Source organism: Pristiophorus japonicus, unplaced genomic scaffold (assembly GCF_044704955.1).
Source record: "Pristiophorus japonicus isolate sPriJap1 unplaced genomic scaffold, sPriJap1.hap1 HAP1_SCAFFOLD_221, whole genome shotgun sequence".
NCBI lineage: Eukaryota > Metazoa > Chordata > Chondrichthyes > Pristiophoridae > Pristiophorus > Pristiophorus japonicus.
This window is the reverse complement of record NW_027251919.1, coordinates 134,663-155,663: the sequence shown is the minus strand read 5'-3', so window position 1 is coordinate 155,663 and position 21,001 is coordinate 134,663. Positions and strand designations below refer to the sequence as shown.

The following is a 21,001-nucleotide window of genomic DNA, read 5'->3' as shown; positions in this document are numbered from 1 at the left end:
GAGAAAGGGGAAGGAGTGAGAGAGAGGGAAGGGGAGAGAGAGGGAGGGGAAGGGGAGAGAGTGGGGAAGGGGGGGGGGAGAGTGGGGAAGGGGAGGGAGAGGGAGGGGGGAGCGAGGGGGGAAGGGGAGGGGGAGAGAGGGGGGATTGAGTGATAAAGAGAAACGGAGAAGGAAGGAGAGCGCGGGAATGAGTCAAAAGAGGCAGAATGTGCAGTGATGGCGAAAGCAGGGAGAGAGGGAGAAGGGAAAAGAGGAGAGTCTTTTGTTCCAGGTTCGGTCTTGGAGCTGTTGAATATTTATATTAAAGCCCTTGTTAATTGAGGGTGAATTTAAATACTGAGCTAATTTTGAGGAGGCCCCAGTGAGACTTGAACACCGCGACCCCTGGTTTACGAGACAAGTGCTCGAACCCCTGAGATATGGAACCAGCTTCTCTGTAAAAAAACAGGGGAAGGAGCAGGAAAGAGAGGTGAAGGGAAAAGAGAGAGTGGAAGGAGTGAGAGAGAGTGGAAGGGGAGAGAGAGGGGGAAGGGGAGACAGGGAGGAAGAGAGAGGGAAGGGGAGAGACAGAGGGGGAAAGGAAAGAGGGGGGAAGGGGAGAGAGTGTGTGGAAGGGAGGGAGAGAGTGGATGGAGTGAGAGAAGGAAGGGGAGAGAGTATGGGGAAGGGAGGGAGAGAGTGGATGGAGTGAGAGAGAGTGGAAGGGGAGAGAGAGGGGGAAGGGGAGACAGGGAGGAAGAGAGACGGAAGGGGAGAGACAGAGGGGGAAAGGAAAGAGGGGGAAGGGGAGAGAGTGTGTGAAAGGGAGGGAGAGAGTGGATGGAGTGAGAGAAGGAAGGGGAGAGAGTGTGGGGAAGGGAGGGAGAGAGTGGATGGAGTGAGAGTGGGAAGGGGAGAGAGGGGGAAGGAGTGGTTAGCGGACAGAGGGGTTGGGGAGAGAAGTAAGATAGATGAGGAAGGCGAGAGAGGGGAAGGAGTGGGGAGAGAATGAAAGTAGAGAGAGAAGGGGAGAGCAAGAGAGGGGAAGGGAAGAGAGAGGGGGAGGAGAGAGAGAGGGGAGGGGGAAGGAGAAAGGGTGAGGCAAGGGAGGGGGAAGGATGGAGAGGGGAATGAGTGAGAGACGGGGAAAGCGAGAGAGTGGGAAAGGGAGAGAGGGGTAAAAAGATGTAAAACAAGCTGTGATGGCGAAAGGAGAGACAGATTTCAAAGGGGAGAGAGACAAGAAGCCTGTTGTTCCAGGGTTTGTCTGAGATCTGTTTAATATTTATAATCCTTTCTTAATTGACAGCAAATTTAAATGCTAAATTAACTTTGAGTCAGCCCACAGGAGATTTGAACTCACAACCCCTGGTTTATAAGACCACTGTTCTAGCCCCTGAGCTATGGAGTCACCTGCTCTGGGACATAAAGTAGAAGGAGTAGGAAAGAGAGGGGATGGGAAAAGAGAGACAGGGGGATGGGGAGAGAAAGGGGGAGGGGAAAGAGAGAAGAGGAGAGAGGGTGGAGAGAGTGGGTCGGGGAGAGAGGGAGAGGGGGGAAGGTGAGAGGGTGAGGCGAGGGTGATGGGAGAGAGTGAGAGAGGGGAATGAGTGAGAGACGGGGAAAGCAAGATGGTGGGAAAGTGAGAGAGGGGTAAAAAGATGTAGAATGGGTCATGATGGGTGTTATATATGTAAATCTGCAAATACCTTGTATAACCACCAGAGGGCTCATCCCCTGAAGTCCCAAGGGATCCCACAATCCCTTGGGGGCACCCGTACTTAAGGAGGCCTCACAGGCTGGAGAGGCACTCTGGAGACCTGCAATTAAAGACTAAGGTCACACTTTGCTTTGAGCCCGCAGTATCTGGTCAGACTCTTTATTCATACACCACAACTGGCGACGAGATACAGATGATGAACCCAACGATGCAGAGAACAGTGGGCAACCTGGAGAAATTTTCGGAGGGAGATGATTGGGAAACCTTCGTGGAGCGACTCGACCAATACTTCGTGGCCAACGAGATGGAAGGAGAAACGAACGCTGCCAAACGAAGGGCGATTCTCCTCACCGTTTGCAGGGCACCAACGTATGGCCTCATGAAAAACCTGCTTGCTCCAGCGAAACCCACAGAGAAATCGTACGATGAGTTGTGCACACTGGTCCGGGAGCATCGGAACCCGAAGGAAAGTGTTCTGATGGCGAGGTATCGGTTCTACACGTACAAAAGGTCTGAAGGCCAGGAAGTGGCAAGCTATGTCACCGAGCTAAGGGGCCTTGCAGGACATTGCAAATTTTGAAGGACATTTGGAGCACATGCTCAAGGACTTCTTTGTACTTGGCATTGGCCACGAAACTGTACTTCGCAAACTTTTGTCTGTAGAGAACCCAACCTTGAGTAAGGCCACAGCGATAGTCCAGGCGTTTATTGCCACCAGGAACAATACTAAGCAAATCTCTCAGCACACAAGTGCTGCTACAAGTACTGTGAACAAAGTGATGTTGTTTTATAAACCTTTTATGATGGGGGGAGAGAGAGTGTGGGGGTGGGGAGGGAGGGCAAGGGGAGGGAAAAAGAGGGGAAGGGGAGAGAAAAATAGAGAGAGAGGGAGAAGGGGGGAGTCTGAAAGGAAAGGGAAAAGAGAGAGTGAGGAGAGAGAGGGAAAATGAAAAGTCAGCGGCAGAAAAGAGAGATGCATATTTAAATACTAAACTAATGTTGAGCAGGCCCCAGTGAGATATAAACCCAAGACCCCTGGTTTACAAGACCAGTGCTTTAACCCCTGAGCTATGGAGCCACCTAATATAAGGAAGAAAGGGAAAGGGGAAGGAGCAGGAAAGAGAGGGGAAGGGAGACAGGGAGGAACAGAGAGGGGAATGGGAGAGCGAGAGTGAGAGAGAGGGGAAGGGGAGTGAGAGGAGAACGGGAGAGCGAGAGTGGAAGGAGTGAGAGAGAGGGGAAGAGGGGAGAGAGAAGGAAGAGGAAAGAGAGGTTAAGGGAAGAGAGGGGGAAGGAGTGAGAAAGAGTGAAGAAGGGGAGAGAGCAGAAGGGGAGTGAGACAGGGGGAGGGGAGAGAAGTGAAGGGGAAGGGAAGAGAGGGAAAGGAGTGAGAGAGAGGGGGAGGCGGGGAGAATGTAGAGGAGAGAAAAGGGAAGGAGTAGGAATGAGAGAAGAGAGAGGGGAAGGGGAAAGGGAGAGAGATGGGGAAGGGAAAGAGAGGGAGAAGGGATGAATCTGAAAGGAAAGGGAAAGGAGAGAGAGAGGAGGGAGGGAAGAGAGAGTGAGAGAGAGGGAGGGGAAAGAGAGGGAGAAGGAGTGAGAGATAGAATTGGGGGGGAGGGCAGAGAGAGGGGGAGAACCTGAAAGGAAAGGGAAAAGAGTGGGAGCAATGAGAGACAGGTATTTAAATACAAAGTTAGGCCCCAGTGAGATTTGAACTCACGACCGCTGGTTTACAAGACCATTGCGCTAACCCCTGAGCTATGGAACCACCTGCTATGGGAAAGACAGGGAAGGAGCAGGGAAGAAAGGGGAAGGGAAAAGAGAGACTGGAAGGAGTGAGAGAGAGGGGGAAGGGAAAAGAGAGAGTGGTGGGAGTGAGGGAGAGGGGAAGGGAGACAGCAAAGAAGAGAAGGAGGTGGAGAAAGAAAGGAAGGAGATGGAGAGAGAGAGTGTGGAAGGGGGGAAGAGAGAGGGGAAGGCATGGGATAGAGGGGGAGGGGAGAGAGCGGAAGGGGAGAGAAAGGGAAAGGAGTGAGAGAGGGGGGAGGGGAGAGAGAGGGAGGGGAAGGGGAGAGAGTGGGGAAGGGGGGAGAGTGGGGAAGGGGAGGGAGAGGGAGGGGGAGCGAGGGGGGAACGGGAGGGGGAGAGAAGGGGGAATGAGTGATAAAGAGAAACGGAGAAAGCGAGAGCGCGGAAATGAGTAAAAAGAGGCAGAATGTGCAGTGATGGCGAAAGCAGGGAGAGAGGGAGAAGGGAAAAGAGGAGAGTCTTTTGTTCCAGGTTCGGTCTTGGAGCTGTTGAATATTTATAATTAAAGCCCTTGTTAATTGAGGGTGAATTTAAATACTGAGCTAATTTTGAGGAGGCCCCAGTGAGACTTGAACACCGCGACCCCTGGTTTACGAGACAAGTGCTCGAACCACTGAGATATGGAACCAGCTTCTCTGTAAAAAAACAGGGGAAGGAGCAGGAAAGAGAGGTGAAGGGAAAAGAGAGAGTGGAAGGAGTGAGAGAGAGGAGAAGGGGAGAGAGAGAGAGAGGGGAAGGGGAGACAGGGAGGAAGAAAGAGGGAAGGGGAGAGACAGAGGGGGAAAGGAAAGAGGGGGGAAGGGGAGATAGTGTGTGGAAGGGAGGGAGAGAGTGGATGGAGTGAGAGAAGGAAGGGGAGAGAGTGTGGGGAAGGGAGGGAGAGAGTGGATGGAGTGAGAGAGGGAAGGGGAGAGAGGGGGTAGGAGTGGTTAGCGGACAGAGGGGTTGGGGAGAGAAGTAAGATCGATGAGGAAGGAGAGAGAGGGGAAGGAGTGGGGATAGAATGAAAGTAGAGAGGGAAGGGGAGAGCAAGAGAGGGGATGGGAAGAGAGAGGGGAAGGAGAGAGAGAGAGAGGGGAGGGGGAAGGAGAAAGGGTGAGGCAAGGGAGGGGGAAGGATGGAGAGGTGAATGTGTGAGAGATGGGGAAAGTGAGAGAGTGGGAAAGGGAGAGAGGGGTAAAAAGATGTACAACAGGCTGTGATGGGGAAGGGAGAGAGAGATTTCAAAGGGGAGAGAGACAAGAAGTCTGTTGTTCCAGGGTGAGTCTGAGATCTGTTTAATATTTATAATTAAATCCTTTCTTAATTGACAGCAAATTTAAATGCTAAACTAACTTTGAGTCAGCCCACATGAGATTTGAAATCACGACCGCTGGTTTACAAGACCACTGTTCTAGTCCCTGAGCTATGGAGCCACCTGCTCTGGGACATAAAGTAGAAGGAATAGGAAAGAGAGGGGATGGGAAAAGAGAGACAGGGGGATGGGGAGAGAAAGGGGGAGGGGAGAGAGAGAAGGGGAGAGAGGGTGGAGAGAGTGGGTCGGGGAGAGAGGGAGAGGGGGGAAGGTGAGAGGGTGAGGAGCGGGAGACGGGAGAGAGTGAGAGAGGGGAATGAGTGAGAGACGGGGAAAGCAAGATGGTGGGAAAGGGAGAGAGGGGTAAAAAGATGTCGAGCGGGTCATGATGGGTGTTATATATGTAAATCTGCAAATACCTTGTGTAACCACCAGAGGGCTCATCCCCTGGAGTCCCAAGGGATCCCACAGTCACTTGGGAGCACCTGTACTTAAGGAGGCCTCACAGGCTGGAGAGGCACTCTGGAGACCTGTAATAAAAGACTAAGGTCACACTTTGCTTTGAGCCCACAGTATCTGGTCAGACACTTTATTCATACACAACAACTGGCGACGAGATACAGATGATGAACCCAACGATGCAGAGAACAGCGGGCATCCTGGAGAAATTTTCGGAGGGAGATGATTGGGAAACCTTCGTGGAGCGACTCGACCAATACTTCGTGGCCAACGAGATGGAAGGAGAAACGAACGCTGCCAAACGAAGGGCGATTCTCCTCACCGTTTGCAGGGCACCAACGTATGGCCTCATGAAAAACCTGCTTGCTCCAGCGAAACCCACAGAGAAATCGTACGATGAGTTGTGCACACTGGTCCGGGAGCATCGGAACCCGAAGGAAAGTATTCTGATGGCGAGGTATCGGTTCTACACGTACGAGAGGTCTGAAGGCCAGGAAGTGACAAGCTATGTCACCGAGCTAAGGGGCCTTGCAGGACATTGCAAATTTTGAAGGACATTTGGAGCACATGCTCAAGGACTTCTTTGTACTTGGCATTGGCCACGAAACTGTACTTCGCAAACTTTTGACTGTAGAGACCCCAACCTTGAGTAAGGCCATAGCGATAGCCCAGGCGTTTATTGCCACCAGTGACAATACTAAGCAAATCTCTCAGCACACAAGTGCTGCTACAAGTACTGTGAACAAAGTGATGTTGTTTTATAAACCTTTTATGATGGGGAGAGAGAGAGCGGGGGGTGGGAGGGAGAGCAAGGAGAGGGAAAAATAGGGGAAGCGGAGAGAGAGAGAGAGAGAGGGAGAAGGGGGGAGTCTGAAAGGAAAGGGAAAAGTGAGAGCGAAAGTGAAAAGGCAGAGGCAGAAGAGAGTGCCAGAAATGAGAGATGCATATTTAAATACTAAACTAAGTTTGAGTTGGCCCCAGTTAAATTTGAACCCACAATCCCTGGTTTACAAGACCTGTGTTCTGACCCCTGAGATATGGAGCCATCTGCGTTAATGATGACAGGGGAAGGAGCAGGAAAGAGAGACAGGGCAGAGGAGAGCGAGAGTGGAAGGAACGGGAGAGAGTGGGGGAAGGATAGATTAGGAGAAAGAGAGAGGGGCAGCGGAGAGAGAGAGTAACGGGACGAGAGGGGGAAGGAGTGAGAAAGAGTGAAGAAGAGAAGAGAGCAGAAGGGTAGGGGAGGTGGGGAGAATGTTGAAGGGGGGAGAGAGAAGGGAAGGAGTAGGAAAGAGGGAAGGGGAAGGGGAAAGAGATGGCAAAGGGAAAGAATCTGAAAGGAGAGAGAGAGAGCCGGTGGGAGGAATAACACACAGATATTTAAATACTAAATTGGCCCCAGTGAGATTTGAACCCACGAACACTGGATTATTAGACCAGTGCTCTCACCCCTGAGATATGGAGCCACATGTTCTGGGAAATACAGGAGAAGGAGCAGGAAAGAGAGGGGGAAGGGAAAAGAGAGAGTGGAACGAGTGAGAGAGGGGGAAGGGGAGAGAGCGAATGGAGTGAGAGAAGGAAGATGAGACAGGAGGAAGAGAGAGGAGTATGGGAGAGAGAGGGATGGGAAGGGAGCAAGAGCAGAAGGAGTAAGAGTGAGGAGAGAGGAAAAGAGAGGGGGCGGGGGAGAGAGAGGGAAGGAGTGAGGAAAGAATGAAAGTAGAGAAGGGAAGGAGAGAGGGGGAAGGAGAGAGGGTGAGGCGAGGGAGGGGGAAGGGGGGAGAGGGGAATGAGTGAGAGACGGGTAAAGCGAGATAGTGGGAAAGGGAGAGAGGGGTAAAAAGATGTAGAACGGGTTGTGAGGGGGAAGGGAGAGAGAGATTTGGAAGGGGAGAGAGAGTGTAAGAGAGACGAGAAGAGGAGAGGGGGAAGGGTGTGAGGGGAGCCTGTTGTTCCAGGGTCAGTCTCACAGCTGTTTAATATTTATAATTAAAGCCCTTGTTAATTGACGGTGAATTTAAATACTGAACTAATTTTGAGTAGGCCCCAGTGAGATTTGAACTCACGACCCCTGGGGACAGGGAGGAAGAGAGAGGAGAAGGGGAGTGAGAGAGGCGGGGAGGGGAAAGAGAGGGAGGGAGGGAGTTAGATAAAGTGGCGAAGGAGTGAGAATGCGGTGAATGGGAGAGAGGGGGGCGGAAGGGGCGGGAGAGGAGAGAGAGAGAAGCGGGGAAGGGGAGAGAGAAAGGGAAGGGGAAGGAGGAAGGGGAGAGAAGGTGAGGGAAGGGGAGAGGGGGGGAGGGAGAGGGAGTGGGAAGGGGAGAGAAGAAAGAGGGAATGGATGAGAGAGAGGAAGATGTGAGAGAGAGGGGGAAGGGGAAAGAGAGGGAGGGGAAAGGGAGAGAGTGGGGAAGGGGGGATAGAGCGGAAGGGGAGAGAGAGGGGGAAGGGGAGAGAGAGGGGGAAGGGGAGAGAGAGGGCAATGAGTGATAAAGAGAAACGGGGAAAGCGAGAGAGCGGGAAAGAGGCAGAATGTGTAGTGATGGGGAAAGTGACGAAAGGAGAACAGGATAGACTTTTCTTTCAGGGTTGGTCTCAGAGCTGTTTTATATTTATAGCCTTTGTTAATTGACGGTGAATTTAAATATTGAGCTAATTTTGAGTAGGGCTCTCTGAGATTTTAACTCACGACCCCTGGTTTACTAGACCAGTGCTCTAACCCCTGAGCTATGGAGCCACTTGCTTCGGGAAGAACAGGGGAAGGAGCAGGACAGAGTGGAGCAGGGAAAAGAGAGAGTGGAAGGAGTGAGAGAGAGGGGGAAGGGGAGAGAGAGAGGGGAAGGGGAGAGAGTGGGGAAGGAGTGAGAGAGGGAGGGGGAAAAGGAGTAAGGGAGGAAGAGAGAGGGGAAGGGGAGAGACAGAGGGGGAGAGGAAAGAGGGGGTAAGGGGAGAGAGTGTGTGGAAGGGAGGGAGAGAGTGGATGGAGTGAGAGAGGGAAGAGGAGAGAGGGGGGAGGAGTGGTTAGTGGACAGAGGGGTTGGGGAGAGAAGTAAGATAGACGAAGAAGGAGAGAGAGGGGAAGGAGTGGGGAGAGAATGAAAGTAGAGAGGGAAGGGGAGAGAGGCGGGGAAGGAAAGAGAGAGGGGAAGGGGAGAGAGTGGGGAAGGGGAGAGAGTGGGGAAGGGGAGAGAGTGGGGAAGGGGAGAGAGGGGAAGGGGAGAGAGTGGGGAAGGGGAGAGAGAGGGGAAGGGGAGAGAGTGGGGAAGGGGAGAGAGTGGGGAATGAGGGAGAGAGTGGGGAAGGGGAGAGAGAGGGGAAGGGGAGAGAGTGCGAAGGAGAGAGAGTGGAATGAGTAAGAAAAGTAGCGGTGAAAACGAGAGAGCGGGAACGAGTAAAAAGAGGCAGAATGTGTAGTGATGGGGAAAGTAGGGAGAGAGGGAAAGGGGACGATAGGGGAGAGAGACAAGAACAGGAAAGCCTTTTGATCTCGGGTCAGTCTCGGAGCTGTTCAATATTTGCAATTGAAGCCCTTGTTAACTGACATAAATTTAAATACTGAGCTAATTTTGTGAAGGCCCCAGTGAGATTTGAACCTACGACCCTTGGTTTACTAGACCAGTGCTCGAACCCCTGAGCTATGGAGCCACCTGCTCTGAGAAAGGCAGGGGAAGGAGCAGGAAAGAGAGGGGAAAGGAAAAGAGCGAGTGGAAGGAGTGAGAGAGAGCGGGAATAGCGGGGAAAGTGGGGAGAGCGGGAGAAGGGGAGAGAGGGGGAATGGGCCAGAGTGGGAGGGGGAGAGTCTGATGGGAAAGGGGAGAGCGAGAGCGAGGGAAGGAGAGAAAGGGAGGAGGGATGGGGCGAGACGAGGGGAGGAGAGGGAGAGAATGGGGGAGAAAATTAAAAGGGAGAGGGGAAGGCATGTGCGACAGTGGAAGGGGAGAGAGAGAGAGTGGGGGAAGGGGAGAGAGAGAGATTAAAGGAGAGAGGAAGGGGAAGGGGTGAGAGAGAGGGAAGGAGAGAGATACCGAGGGAAGGGGAGAGAGACAGGGTGAGGGGAGAGAGTTTGAGCGAAGGGAAGAGAGACAGGAGGAAGGGGAGAGAGAGTGAGGGAAACATAGAAGCATAGAAACATAGAAAATAGGTGCAGGAGTAGGCCATTCGGCCCTTCGAGCCTGCACCGCCATTCAATGAGTTCATGGCTGAACATACAACTTCAGGGCCCCATTCCTGCTTTCTCTCCATACACCTCGATCCCCCTCGTAGTAAGGACTACATCTAACTCCTTTTTGAATATATTTAGTGAATTGGCCTCAACAACTTTCTGTGGTAGAGAATTCCACAGGTTCACCACTCTCTGGGTGAAGGAGTTTCTCCTCATCTCGGTCCTAAATGGCTTACCCCTTATCCTTCGACTGTGACCCCTGGTTCTAGACTTCCCCAACATTGGGAACATTCTTCCTGCATCTAACATGTCCAGTTCCATCAGAATTTTAAACATTTCTATGAGATCTCCTCTCATTCTTCTGAACTCCAGTGAATACAAGCCCAGTTGAGCCAGTCTTTCTTGATAGGTCAGTCCTACCATCCCGGGAATCAGTCTGGTGAACCTTCGCTGCACTCCCTCAATAGCAAGAATGTCCTTCTTCAGATTAGGAGATCAAAACTGTACACAATACTCCAGGGGAGAGAGACAGGGGGAAGGGGTGAGATAGGGGGAGGAGAGAGAGAGGGGGAAGGGGAGAGAGAGAGGGGAAGGAGAGAGAGAGAGAAGAAAATGGGTAGAGGAGAGAGAGGGAACAGGTGAGACAGAGGAAGATGTGTGAGCGAGGGGGAAGGGGAAAGAGTGGGAGGGGAACGGGAGAGAGTGAGGAAGGAGAGAGAGTGGGGAGGGGGAGAGAGAGGGGAAGGGGAGAGAGTGAGGAAGGGGAGAGAGTGGGGAAGGAGAGAGAGTGGGGAAGGGGAGAGAGTGGGGAAGGGGAGAGAGTGGGGAAGGGGAGAGGGTGGGGAAGGGGAGAGAGAGGGGAAGGGGAGAGAGAGAGGAAGGGGAGAGAGTGGGGAAGGGGAGAGAGTGGGGAAGGAGAGAGAGTGGGGAAGGGGAGAGAGTGGGGAAGGGGAGAGAGTGGGGAAGGAGAGAGAGTGGGGAAGGGGAGAGAGTGGGGAAGGGGAGAGAGTGAGGTGGGGGAGAGAGTGGAAGGGGAAGGGGAGAGAGTGGGGAAGGGGAGAGAGTGGGGAATGAGTGAGAAAAGTAGCCAGTAAAATGAGAGAGCGGGAACGAGTAAAATGAGGTAGAATATGTAGTGATGGGGAAAGCACGAGAGGGACATGAACAGGAAACCTTTTGATCTCGGGTCAGTCTCGGACCTGTTTAATATTTATAATTAAAGCCCTTGTTAATTTGAATACTGAGCTAACTTTGAGTAGGCCCCAGTGAGATTTGAACTCATGACCGCTGGTTTACTAGACCAGTGCTCTAACTCCTGAGCTCTGGAGCCACCTGCTCTGGAAAAAACAGGGGAAGGTGCAGGAAAGAGAGTGGAAGGGAAAAGAGAGAGTGGAAGGAGTGAGAGAGAGGGGGAAGGGGAGAGATGGGTGGAAGAGGAGAGAGAGAGGAAGAGAGGGAGGTGGGGAAAGAAAGGGAGGGGATGGAAAGACAGTGTGTGGAGGGTGGGGAGAGAGAGGGGAAGGAGTGGGAGGAAGAGAGAGGGGAAAGGAGTGAGAGAGAGAGGGGGAGGACAGAGAGGGGAAGGGGAGAGAGGGCAGAAGTGAGAGGGGAAGGGGAGAGCGAGAGTGGAAGGAGTGAGAGAGAGGCGAAGCGGCGAGAGAGGGAGAGGAACGGGAGAGAGTGGCGAAGGAGTGAGAGAGAGAGGGAAGGATAGATTAGGAGAAAGAGAGAGGGGCAGCGGAGAAAGAGAGTAACGGGGAAAGAGAGGTTAAGGGAAGAGAGGGGGAAGGAGTGAGAAAGAGTGAAGAAGAGGAGCGAGCAGAAGGGGAGTGAGACAGGGGGAGGGGAGAGAAGTGAAGGGGAAGGGAAGAGAGAGGAAGGAGTGAGGGAGAGGGGGAAGGGGAGACAGGGAGGGGAAGGGGAGAGAGGGAGGTGGTGAGAATGTAGAATGTAGAAGGAGGGAGAGAGAAGGGAAGGAGTAGGAAAGAGGGAAGGGGGAAAGAGAGGGAGGGGAAGGGGAGAGAGATGGGTAAGGGAAGAATCTGAAAGGAAAGGGAAAAGAGAGAGAGAGGAGGGAGGGAAGAGAGAGTGAGAGAGAGGAGGGGAAGGGGAGAGAAAGAGAGGAAGGGGAAAGAGATGTTAAGGGGAGAGAGGGGGAAGGAGTGAGTGAGAGAGAGGGGGAGGGCAGAGAGGGGGAGAACCTGAAAGAAAAGGGAAAATTGTGGGAGGAATGAGAGACAGGTACTTCAATACTAAATTAGGCCCCAGTGAGATTTAAGCCCACGACCCTTGGTTTATTAGACCAGTGCTCTAACCCCTGAGCTATGGAGCCACCTGCTTTAAGAAAGACAGGGGAAGGAGCAGGAAAGGGAGGGGAAGGGAAAAGAGAGAGTGGAAGGAGTGAGAGAGAGGGGGAGGAGAAAGAGAGGGAGGGGGAGAGGAAAGAGGGAGAAAGTGAGAGAGGAGGGAATAGGCCAGAGGGGGAGGGGGAGAGTCTGATGGGAAAGGGGAGAGCGAGAGCGAGGGAAGGAGAGAAAGGGAGTTGTGAGGGGGCGAGAAGAGTGGAGACAGGGGAGGGGAGGGAGAGAGTGGTGGAGAAAATGAAAAGGGAGAGGGGAAGGAGTGAGTGACAGTGGAAGGGGAGAGAGAGGGAGGGGGAAGGGAAGAGAGAGGTGGAAGGGGTGAGATAGGGGTTGAGAGAGAGAGGGGGAAAGGAGAGAGAGGGGGAAGGGAAGAGGGGAGAGGGTGAAAGGGGAGAGATACCGAGGGAAGGGGAAAGGGTTGAGGGTGAAGGGGGGAAAGGGAGAGGAGAGAGAGTGAGCGAAGGAGAGAGAGAGGGAGGAAGGGAGAGAGAGGGGGAAGAGGAGAGAGAAAGGGGGAGGAGAGAGAGAGAGAGAGAGAGAGGAGGAAATGGACAGAGGAGAGAGAGGGAATGTTTGAGAGAGAGGAAGATGTATGAGGGAGGAGGAAGGGGAAGGGAAAAGAGAGAGTGGAAGGAGTGAGAGAGATGGGGAAGGGGAGAGAGAGAGGGGAAGGGGAGAGAGTGGGGAAGGAGTGAGAGAGGGAGGGGGAAAAGGAGTAAGGGAGGAAGAGAGAGGGGAAGGGGAGAGACAGAGGGGGAGAGGAAAGAGGGGGTAAGGGGAGAGAGTGTGTGGAAGAGAGGGAGAGAGTGGATGGAGTGAGAGAGAGAAGAGGAGAGAGGGGGAGGAGTGGTTAGTGGACAGAGGGGTTGGGGAGAGAAGTAAGATAGACGAGGAAGGAGAGAGAGGCGAAGGAGTGGGGAGAGAATGAAAGTAGAGAGGGAAGGGGAGAGAGGGGGGGAGAGTGGGGAAGGGGAGAGAGTGGGGAAGGGGAGAGAGTGGGGAAGGGGAGAGAGTGGGGAAGGGGAGAGAGTGGGGAAGGGGAGAGAGTGGAATGAGTAAGAAAAGTAGCGGGGAAAACGAGAGAGCGGGAACGAGTAAAAAGAGGCAGAACGTGTAGTGATGGGGAAAGTCGGGAGAGAGGGAAAGGGCGGGTCAGGGGACGACAGGGGAGAGAGACAAGAACAGGAAAGCCTTTTGATCTCGGGTCAGTCTCGGAGCTGTTTAATATTTGTAATTAAAGCCCTTGTTATTTGACATAAATTTAAATACTGAGCAAATTTTGTGAAGGCCCCAGTGAGATTTGAACCCACAACCCCTGGTTTACAAGACCAGTGCTCTAACCCCTGAGCTATGGAGTCACCTGCTCTGAGAAATACAGGGGAAGGAGAAGGAAAGAGAGGGGAAGGGAAAAGAGAGCGTGGAAGGAGTGAGAGACAGTGGAAGGGAGAGAGAGAGAGAGGGGGAAGGGAAGAGAGAGGGGGAAGGGGTGAGATAGGGGTGGAGAGAGAGAGGGGGGAAAGGAGAGAGAGGGGGAAGGGATGAGGGGAGAGGGTGAAAGAGGAGAGATACCGAGGGAAGGGGAAAGGGTGGAGAGTGAAGGGGGGAAAGGGAGAGGAGAGAGAGTGAGTGAAGGAGAGAGAGAGGGAGGAAGGGAGAGAGAGGGGGAAGAGGAGAGAGAAAGGGGGAGGAGAGAGAGAGAGAGAGAGGAGGAAATGGACAGAGGAGAGAGAGGGAATGTTTGAGAGAGAGGAAGATGTATGAGGGAGGAGGAAGGGGAAGGGAAAAGAGACAGAATGTGTCGTGATGGGGAAAAGAAAAGGACGGGAAAGGAGAACCTGTTGTTCCAGGGTCGGTCTCGGAGCTGTTTAATATTTATAATTAAAGCCCTTGTTAATTGACAATGAACTAAAACACTGAACTAATTTTGAGTAGGCCCAAGTGAGATTTGAACTCACCACCCCTGATTTACTAGACTAGTGCTCAAACCCCTGAGCTACAGAGCCACCTACTTCGGGGAATACACGGGAAGGAGCAGGAAAGAGAGGGGAAGGGAAAAGAGAGAGTGGAAGGAGTGAGAGAGAGGGGGAAGGGGAGAGAGAGAGAGGGGAAGGGGAGCGAATGGGGAAGGAGTGAGAGAGAGGGAGAAGGGAAGAGAGTGGGGAAGGAGTGAGAGAGAGGGAAAAGGGGAGACAGGGAGGAAGAGAGAGGGGAAGGGGAGAGACAGAGGGGGAGAGGAAAGAGGGGGGAAGGGGAGAGAGTGTGTGGAGGGGGGAGAGAGTGTGTGGAGGGAGGGAGAGAGTGGATGGAGTGAGAGAGGGAAGAGGAGAGAGGGGGAAGGAGTGTGGAGTGAATGAAAGTAGAGAGGGAAGTGGAGAGCAAGAGAGTGGGAAGGGAGGGAGGGGGAAGGAGAAAGTGGGGAGAGGGGAATGAATGAGAGGCGGGGAAAGCGAGATAGCGGGAAAGGGAGAGAGGGGTAAAAAGATGTAGAACGGGAGAGAGAGAGTGTTACAGAGGGGAACCTGTTGTTCCAGGGTCGGTCTCGGAGCTGTTTAATATCCTTGTTAACCGATGGCGAATTTAAATACAGAATTAACTTTGTGTAGGCCGCATTAATATTTGATCTTATACCAAACCACTGCTTTAACCCCTGCGCTATGGAGCCAGCTGCTCTAAAAATGACAGGGGAGGAGCAGGAAAGAGAGGGGAAGGGAAAAGAGAGAGTGGAAGGGGTGAGGGAGAGAGGGAAGGGTGAGGGAGAGAGGGAAGGGGAGAGAGAGAGAGGAACGGAAGAGAGTGGTGAAGGAGTGAGAGGGAGAGGGAAGGGTAGATGAGGAGAAAGAGAGAGGAGAGAGAGAGGGATGGGGAAAGAGAGGTTAAGGGAAGAGAGGGGGAAGGAGTGAGAAAGAGGAGAGAGCAGAAGGGGAGTGAGACAGGGAGAGGGGAGAGAAGTGAAGGGGAAGGGAAAAGAGGGGAAGGAGTGAGAGAGAGGGGGGAAGGGTGACAGGGAGGGGAGGGGGAGGGGAGAAAGAAGGGAAGGAGTGGGGAAGGGGAAAGGGAGAGAGATGGGGAAGGGAAAGAGAGGGGAAGGAGAGAGAGAGGGAGAAGAAAGGGAAAAGAGAGTGAGAGGAGGGAGGGTAAGTAGTGCGAGAAAGGGGGGAAGGGTGACAGGGAGGGGGTGGGGAGGGGAGACAGGGAGAGAGAGAGGTGGGGAGAGAGAAGGGAAGGAGTAGGAAAGAGGGAAGAGAGAGGGGAAGGGGAAAGGGAGAGAGATGGGGAAGGGAAAGAGAGGGGAAGGAGAGAGAGAGGTAGAAGGGAAGAATCTGAAAGGAAAGGGAAAAGAGAGGGGAAGTAGTGAGAGAGAGGAGGGGAAGGGGAAAGAAGTGAGAGAGTGGGGGGAGGGCAGAGAAAGGGGGAGAACCTGAAAGGAAATGGAAAAGTGGGAGGAATAAGAGACAGGTATTTAAATACTAAATTAGGCCCCAGTGAGATTTGAACCCATGACCCCTGGTTTATTAGACTAGTGCTCTAACCCCTGAGCTATGCAGCCACCTTCGCTAGAAATGATAGGGGAAGGAGTAGGAAAGAGAGGGGAAGGCAGAAGAGAGAGTGGAAGGAGTGAGAGAGGGGGGTAGGGGAAAGAGAGGGAGGGGAAGGGGAGAGAGGTGGGGGGGAAGGGGAGAGAGAGGGAGAAGGGGAGAGAGGGGGGAGAGAGGGGGGAATGGGCCAGAGGGGGAGGGGGAGAGTCTGATGGGAAAGGGGAGAGCGAGAGCGAGAGAAGGAGATAAAGGGAGGAGGGAGGGGGGCGAGAAGAGTGGAGACAGGGGAGGGGAGGGAGAGAGTCGGGGAGAACATTAAACGGGAGAGGGGATGGAGTGAGCGACAGTGGAAGGGGAAAGAGGGGGAAGGGGATGGAACGGGAGAGGGTGAGGGGGGAAGGGGAGATATAGGGGAATGAGAGTGAGGGGGGAAGGAAAGAGAGGGGGGCAAGGAGAGAGAGAGAGAGTGGAGAAAATGGGTAGAGGAGAGAGAGGCAACAGTAAATAGAGGAAGATGTGTGAGAGAGGTGGAAGGGGAAAGAGTGGGGAATGAGGGAAGGGGAGAGAGTGGAATGAGTGAGAAAAGTAGCGGGGAAAAGGAGAGAGCGGGAACGAGTAAAAAGAGGCAGAATGTGTAGTGATGGGGAAAGTCGGGAGAGAGGGAAAGGGTGGGTCAGGGGACGACAGGGGAGAGAGACAAGAACAGGAAAGCCTTTTGATCTCGGGTCAGTCTCACGACCCCTGGTTTACAAGACCAGTGCTCTAACCGCTGAGCTATGGAGCCACCTGTTTAGGGATACACAGGGGAAGGCACAGGAAAGAGAGGGGAAGGGAAAAGAGAGAGTGGAAGGAGTGAGAGAGAGGGGGAAGGGGAGAGAGAGAGGAGAAGGGGAGATTGAGAGCGAGGGAAGGAGAGAAAGGGAGGAGGGAGGGGGCGAGAAGAGTGGAGACAGGGGAGGGGAGAGAGAGAAGTGGGGGAGAAAATGAAAAGGGAGAGTGGAAGGACTGAGCAACAGTGGAAGGGTAGAGGAAAGGGAGAGAGAGAGTGGATATTGTTGCAGGGTCAGTCTTGGAGCTGTTAAATATTTATAATTAAAACCCTTGTTAATTGACGGTTAATTTTGAGGAGGCCTCATTAAGATTTGAACATGCAGCCCCTGGTTTATAAGTCTAGTGCTCTAACCCCTGAGCTACTAAGCCACATTTGCAGATGACAACAGGGAAAGGAATAGGAAAGAGAGGGGAAGGAAAAAGAGGGAGTGGAAGGATTGAGAGCGAGAGGGGGAAGTGAGAGAGGAAGGGGAAAGAGAGACAGGGGGATGGGGAGAGACAGGGGGAGGGGAGAGAGAGTGGAGAGAGTGGGGAAGGTGAGGCAAGGGAGAGTGAGAGAAAGGAATGAGTGAGAGACGGGGAAAGCAAGATGGTGGGAAAGGGAGAGAGTGGGGAATGGGCCAGAGGGGGAGGGGGAGAGTCTGATGGGAATGGGGAGAGAGTGAAGGAAGAGAGGAGGGAGTGGGCGGAAGGGGAGAGAGAGAGGGGGAAGTGGAGAGGTGAGAGAAGGCGAGGGGAGAGATAGCAAGGAAAGGGGAGAGAGAGAAGGCGATTGAGAGAGAGACCGGAGGATGGGGAGAGAGACAGGAGGAAACATAGAAACATAGAGAAACATAGAAACATAGAAAATAGGTGCAGGAGTAGGCCATTCGGCCCTTCTAGCCTGCACCGCCATTCAATGAGTTCATGGCTGAACATGCAACTTCAGTACCCCATTCCTGCTTTCTCACCATACCCCTTGATTCCCCGAGTAGTAAGGACTTCATCTAACTCCTTTTTGAATATATTTAGTGAATTGGCCTCAACAACTTTCTGTGGTAGAGAATTCCACAGGTTCACCACTCTCTGGGTGAAGACGTTTCTCTTCATCTCGGTCCTAAATTGCTTACCCCTTATCCTTCGACTGTGACCCCTGGTTCTAGACTTCCCCAACATTGGGAACATTCTTCCTGCATCTAACCTGTCTAACCCCGTCAGAATTTTAAACGTTTCTATGAGGTCCCCTCTCATTCTTCTGAACCCCAGTGAATACAAGCCCAGTTGATCCAGTCTTTCTTGATAGGTCAGTCCCACCATCCCGGGAATCAGTCTGGTGAACCTTCGCTGCACTCCCTCAATAGCAAGAATGTCCTTCCTCAGGTTAGGAGACCAAAACTGTACACAATACTCCAGGTGTGGCCTCACCAAGGCCCTGTACAATTGTAGCAACACCTCCCTGCCCTTGTACTCAAATCCCCTCGCTATGAAGGCCAACATGCCATTTGCTTTCTTAACCGCCTGCTGTACCTGCATGCCAACCTTCAATGACTGATTTACCATGACACCCAGGTATCTTTGCACCTGCCCTTTTCCTAATCTGTCACCATTCAGATAATAGTCTGTCTCTCTGTTTTTACCACCAAAGTGGATAACCTCACATTTATCCACATTATACTTCATCTGCCATGCCATGCATTTGCCCACTCACCTAACCTATCCAAGTCGCTCTGCAGCCTCATAGAATCCTCCTTGCAGCTCACACTGCCACCCAACTTAGTGTCATCCGCAAATTTGGAGATACTACATTTAATCCCCTCGTCTAAATCATTAATGTACAGTGTAAACAGCTGGGGCCCCCAGCACAGAATCTTGCGGTACCCCACTAGTCACTGCCTGCCATTCTGAAAAGTCCCCATTTGCTCCTACTCTTTGCTTCCTGTCTGACAACCAGTTCTCAATCCATGTCAGCACACTACCCCCAATCCCATGTGCTTTAACTTTGCACATTAATCTCTTGTGTGGTACCTTGTCGAAAGCCTTCTGAAAGTCCAAATATACCACATCAACTGGTTCTCCCTTGTCCAAGGGAGGAAGGGGAAAGAGAGGGGGAAATGGGTCGAGAACAGATGAGAGAGAGGGGCAAGGGGAAAGAGAGTGAGGGGAACAGGAGAGAGAGATGGGGGGAAGGGGAGAGGAAATAGAGGGGAAGGGGAGAGAGAGAGTGGATGTTGTTGCAGGGTCAGTCTTAAAGCTGATTAATATTTATAATTAAAGCCCTTTGACGGTTAATTTTGAGGAGGCCCAAGTAAGATTTGAACATACAACCAATGGTTAACAATTCAAGTGCTCTAACCCCTGAGCTACGAAGGCGCATTTGTGGATGACAACAGGGAAAGGAGTAGGAAAGAGAGCGAGAGGGGGAATGAGGAAGGGGAGAGATACCGAGGGAAGGAGAGAAGGTGGTGAAAGGGAGGAATCTGATGGGAATGGGGAGAGAGCAACAGAAGGGGATAAATGGAGGAGGGAGTGGGCGAGAGAGAGACCAGAGGAAGGGGAAAGAGAGACCGGAGGAAATGGGTAGAGAAGAGAGAGGGAACAGATGAGAGATACATATTTAAATACTTAACAAATTTTGAGTAGGCCCCAGTGAGATTGGAACTCACGACCCCTGGTTTACAAGACCAGTGCTCTAACCCCTGAGCTATGGAGCCACCTGCTTAATGGAAAACAGGGAAAGGAGCAGGAAAGAGAGGGGAAGAGAGACAGCGAGGCAGAGAGAGGCGAAGTGGAGAGCGAGAGTGGAAGGAGTGAGAGAGAGGGGAAGGGGAGAGAGAGGTGGAGGAACGGGAAAGAGTGGTGAAGGAGTGAGAGAGGGAAGGGTAGATTAGGAGAAAGAGAGAGGGGCAGCGGAGAAAGAGAGGTTAAGGGAAGAAAGGGGGAAGGAGTGAGAAAGAGTGAAGAAGAGGAGGGAGCAGAAGGGGAGTGAGACAGGGGGAGGGGAGAGAAGTGAAGGGGAAGAGAGGGAAAGGAGTGAGAGAGGGGGAAGGGGAGATAGAGAGAAAGAGAAGGGAAGGGGGAAGGGGGAAAGAGAGGGAGGGGAAGGGGAGAGAGATGGGAAACGGAAAGAGAGGGGAAGGGGAGAGAATGGGGAAGAGAGTGCCACACATGAGAGATGCATATTTAAATACAAAACAAATTTTGAGTAGGCCCCAGTGAGGCTTGATCCCACGACCCCTGGTTTACTAGACCAGTGCTCTAACCTCTGAGCTCTGGAGCCAGCTGCTTTGCGAAAGACAGGGGAAGGAGCAGGAAAGGAAAAGGGAGATTGTGATGGGAAATAGAAGAGCGAGAGCGAGAAGAGTGGAGACAGGGGAAGGACTGAGCAACAGTGGAAGGGGAGAGAGAGATGGGGGCAAGGGGAGAGGAAATAGAGGGGAAGGGGAGAGAGAGAGTGGATGTTGTTGCAGGGTCAGTCTTAAAGCTGATTAATATTTATAATTAAAGCCCTTTGACGGTTAATTTTGAGGAGGCCCAAGTAAGATTTGAAGATACAACCAATGGTTTATAAGTCGAGTGCTCTAACCCCTGAGCTATGAAAGCCGCATTTGCAGATAACAACAGGGAAAGGAGAAGGAAAGAGAGGGAGTGGATGAATTGAGAGCGAGAGGGAAGGGGATGAGGAGAGAAAATCTGATGGGAATGGGGAGAGAGCGACAAAAGGGGAGAGAGACCGGAGGAAGGGGAAAGAGAGGGAACAGAGAAGAGAGATGCATATTTAAATACTGAACCAATTTTGAGTGGGCCCCAGCGAGACTTAAACCCACAACTCCTAGTTTACAAGACCAGTGCTCTAACCCCTGAGCTATGGAGCCACCTACTTAATGGAAAACAGGGAAAGGAGCAGGAAAGAGAGGGGAAGAGAGACAGCGAGGCAGAGAGAGGCGAAGTGGAGAGCGAGAGTGGAAGGAGTGAGAGAGAGGGGAAGGGGAGAGAGAGGTGGAGGAACGGGAAAGAGTGGTGAAGGTGAGAGAGAGAAGGAAGGGTAGATTAGGAGAAAGAGAGAGGGGCAGCGGAGAAAGAGAGTAACGGGGAAAGAGAGGTTAAGGGAAAAAAGGGGGAAGGAGTGAGAAAGAGTGAAGAAGAGGAGGGAGCAGAAGGGGAGTGAGACAGGGGGAGGGGAGAGAAGTGAAGGGGAAGGGAAGAGAGGGAAAGGAGTGAGAGAGGGGGAAGGGGAGATAGGGAGGTGGGGAGAATGTAGAATGTAGAAGGGGGGAGAGAGAAGGGAAGGAGTAGGAAAGAGGGAAGGGGGAAAGAGAGGGAGGGCAAGGGGAGAGAGATGGGGAACGGAAAGAGAGGGGAAGGGGAGAGAGAGGGAGAAGGGAAGAATCTGAAAGGAAAGGGAAAGGAGAGAGAGAGGAGGGAGGGAAGAGAGAGTGAGAGAGAGGAGGGGAAGGAGAGAGAGGGGGAGGAAAGGAAAAGAGATGTTAAGGAGAGAGAGGGGGAAGGAGTGAGAGAGAGAGAGGGGGAGGGCAGAGAGAGGGAGAACCTGAAAGAAAAGGGAAAAGAGTGGGAGGAATGAGAGACAGGTACGTAAATACTAAATTAGGCCCCAGTGAGATTTGAACTCACGACCCCTGGTTTACTAGACCAGTGCTCTAACCCCTGAGCTACGGAGCCGCCTGCTTTGGGGAAGTCAGGGGAAGGAGCAAGAAAGGGAGCGGAATGGAAAAGAGCGACTGGAAGGAGTGAGAGAGAGGGGGAGGAGAAAGCGAGGGAGGGGAAGGGGAGAGAGAGGGGGGAAGAGGAGAGAGGGAGAAGGGGAGAGAGGGGGGAATGGGCCAGAGTGGGTAGGGGGAGAGTCTGATG

At 52.8% G+C, this 21,001-nt stretch overlaps 6 non-coding genes across 6 annotated transcripts; all 6 read right to left on the bottom strand.

The window, feature by feature from the left end:
- Positions 1–3,397: 3,397 nt before the first annotated feature.
- On the bottom strand, positions 3,398–3,470 carry trnat-ugu (transfer RNA threonine (anticodon UGU)). Its single transcript has one exon. It is a non-coding gene; the product is annotated as a tRNA-Thr (tRNA).
- A 3,187-nt stretch (positions 3,471–6,657) lies between these two features.
- On the bottom strand, positions 6,658–6,730 carry trnai-aau (transfer RNA isoleucine (anticodon AAU)). The gene has a single exon. It is a non-coding gene; the product is annotated as a tRNA-Ile (tRNA).
- A 6,344-nt stretch (positions 6,731–13,074) lies between these two features.
- trnat-ugu (transfer RNA threonine (anticodon UGU)) lies at positions 13,075–13,147 on the bottom strand. Its single transcript has one exon. It is a non-coding gene; the product is annotated as a tRNA-Thr (tRNA).
- A 5,626-nt stretch (positions 13,148–18,773) lies between these two features.
- Positions 18,774–18,846, bottom strand: trnat-ugu (transfer RNA threonine (anticodon UGU)). The gene has a single exon. It is a non-coding gene; the product is annotated as a tRNA-Thr (tRNA).
- A 493-nt stretch (positions 18,847–19,339) lies between these two features.
- trnat-agu (transfer RNA threonine (anticodon AGU)) lies at positions 19,340–19,412 on the bottom strand. Its single transcript has one exon. It is a non-coding gene; the product is annotated as a tRNA-Thr (tRNA).
- A 1,327-nt stretch (positions 19,413–20,739) lies between these two features.
- Positions 20,740–20,812, bottom strand: trnat-agu (transfer RNA threonine (anticodon AGU)). The gene has a single exon. It is a non-coding gene; the product is annotated as a tRNA-Thr (tRNA).
- Positions 20,813–21,001: the final 189 nt, after the last annotated feature.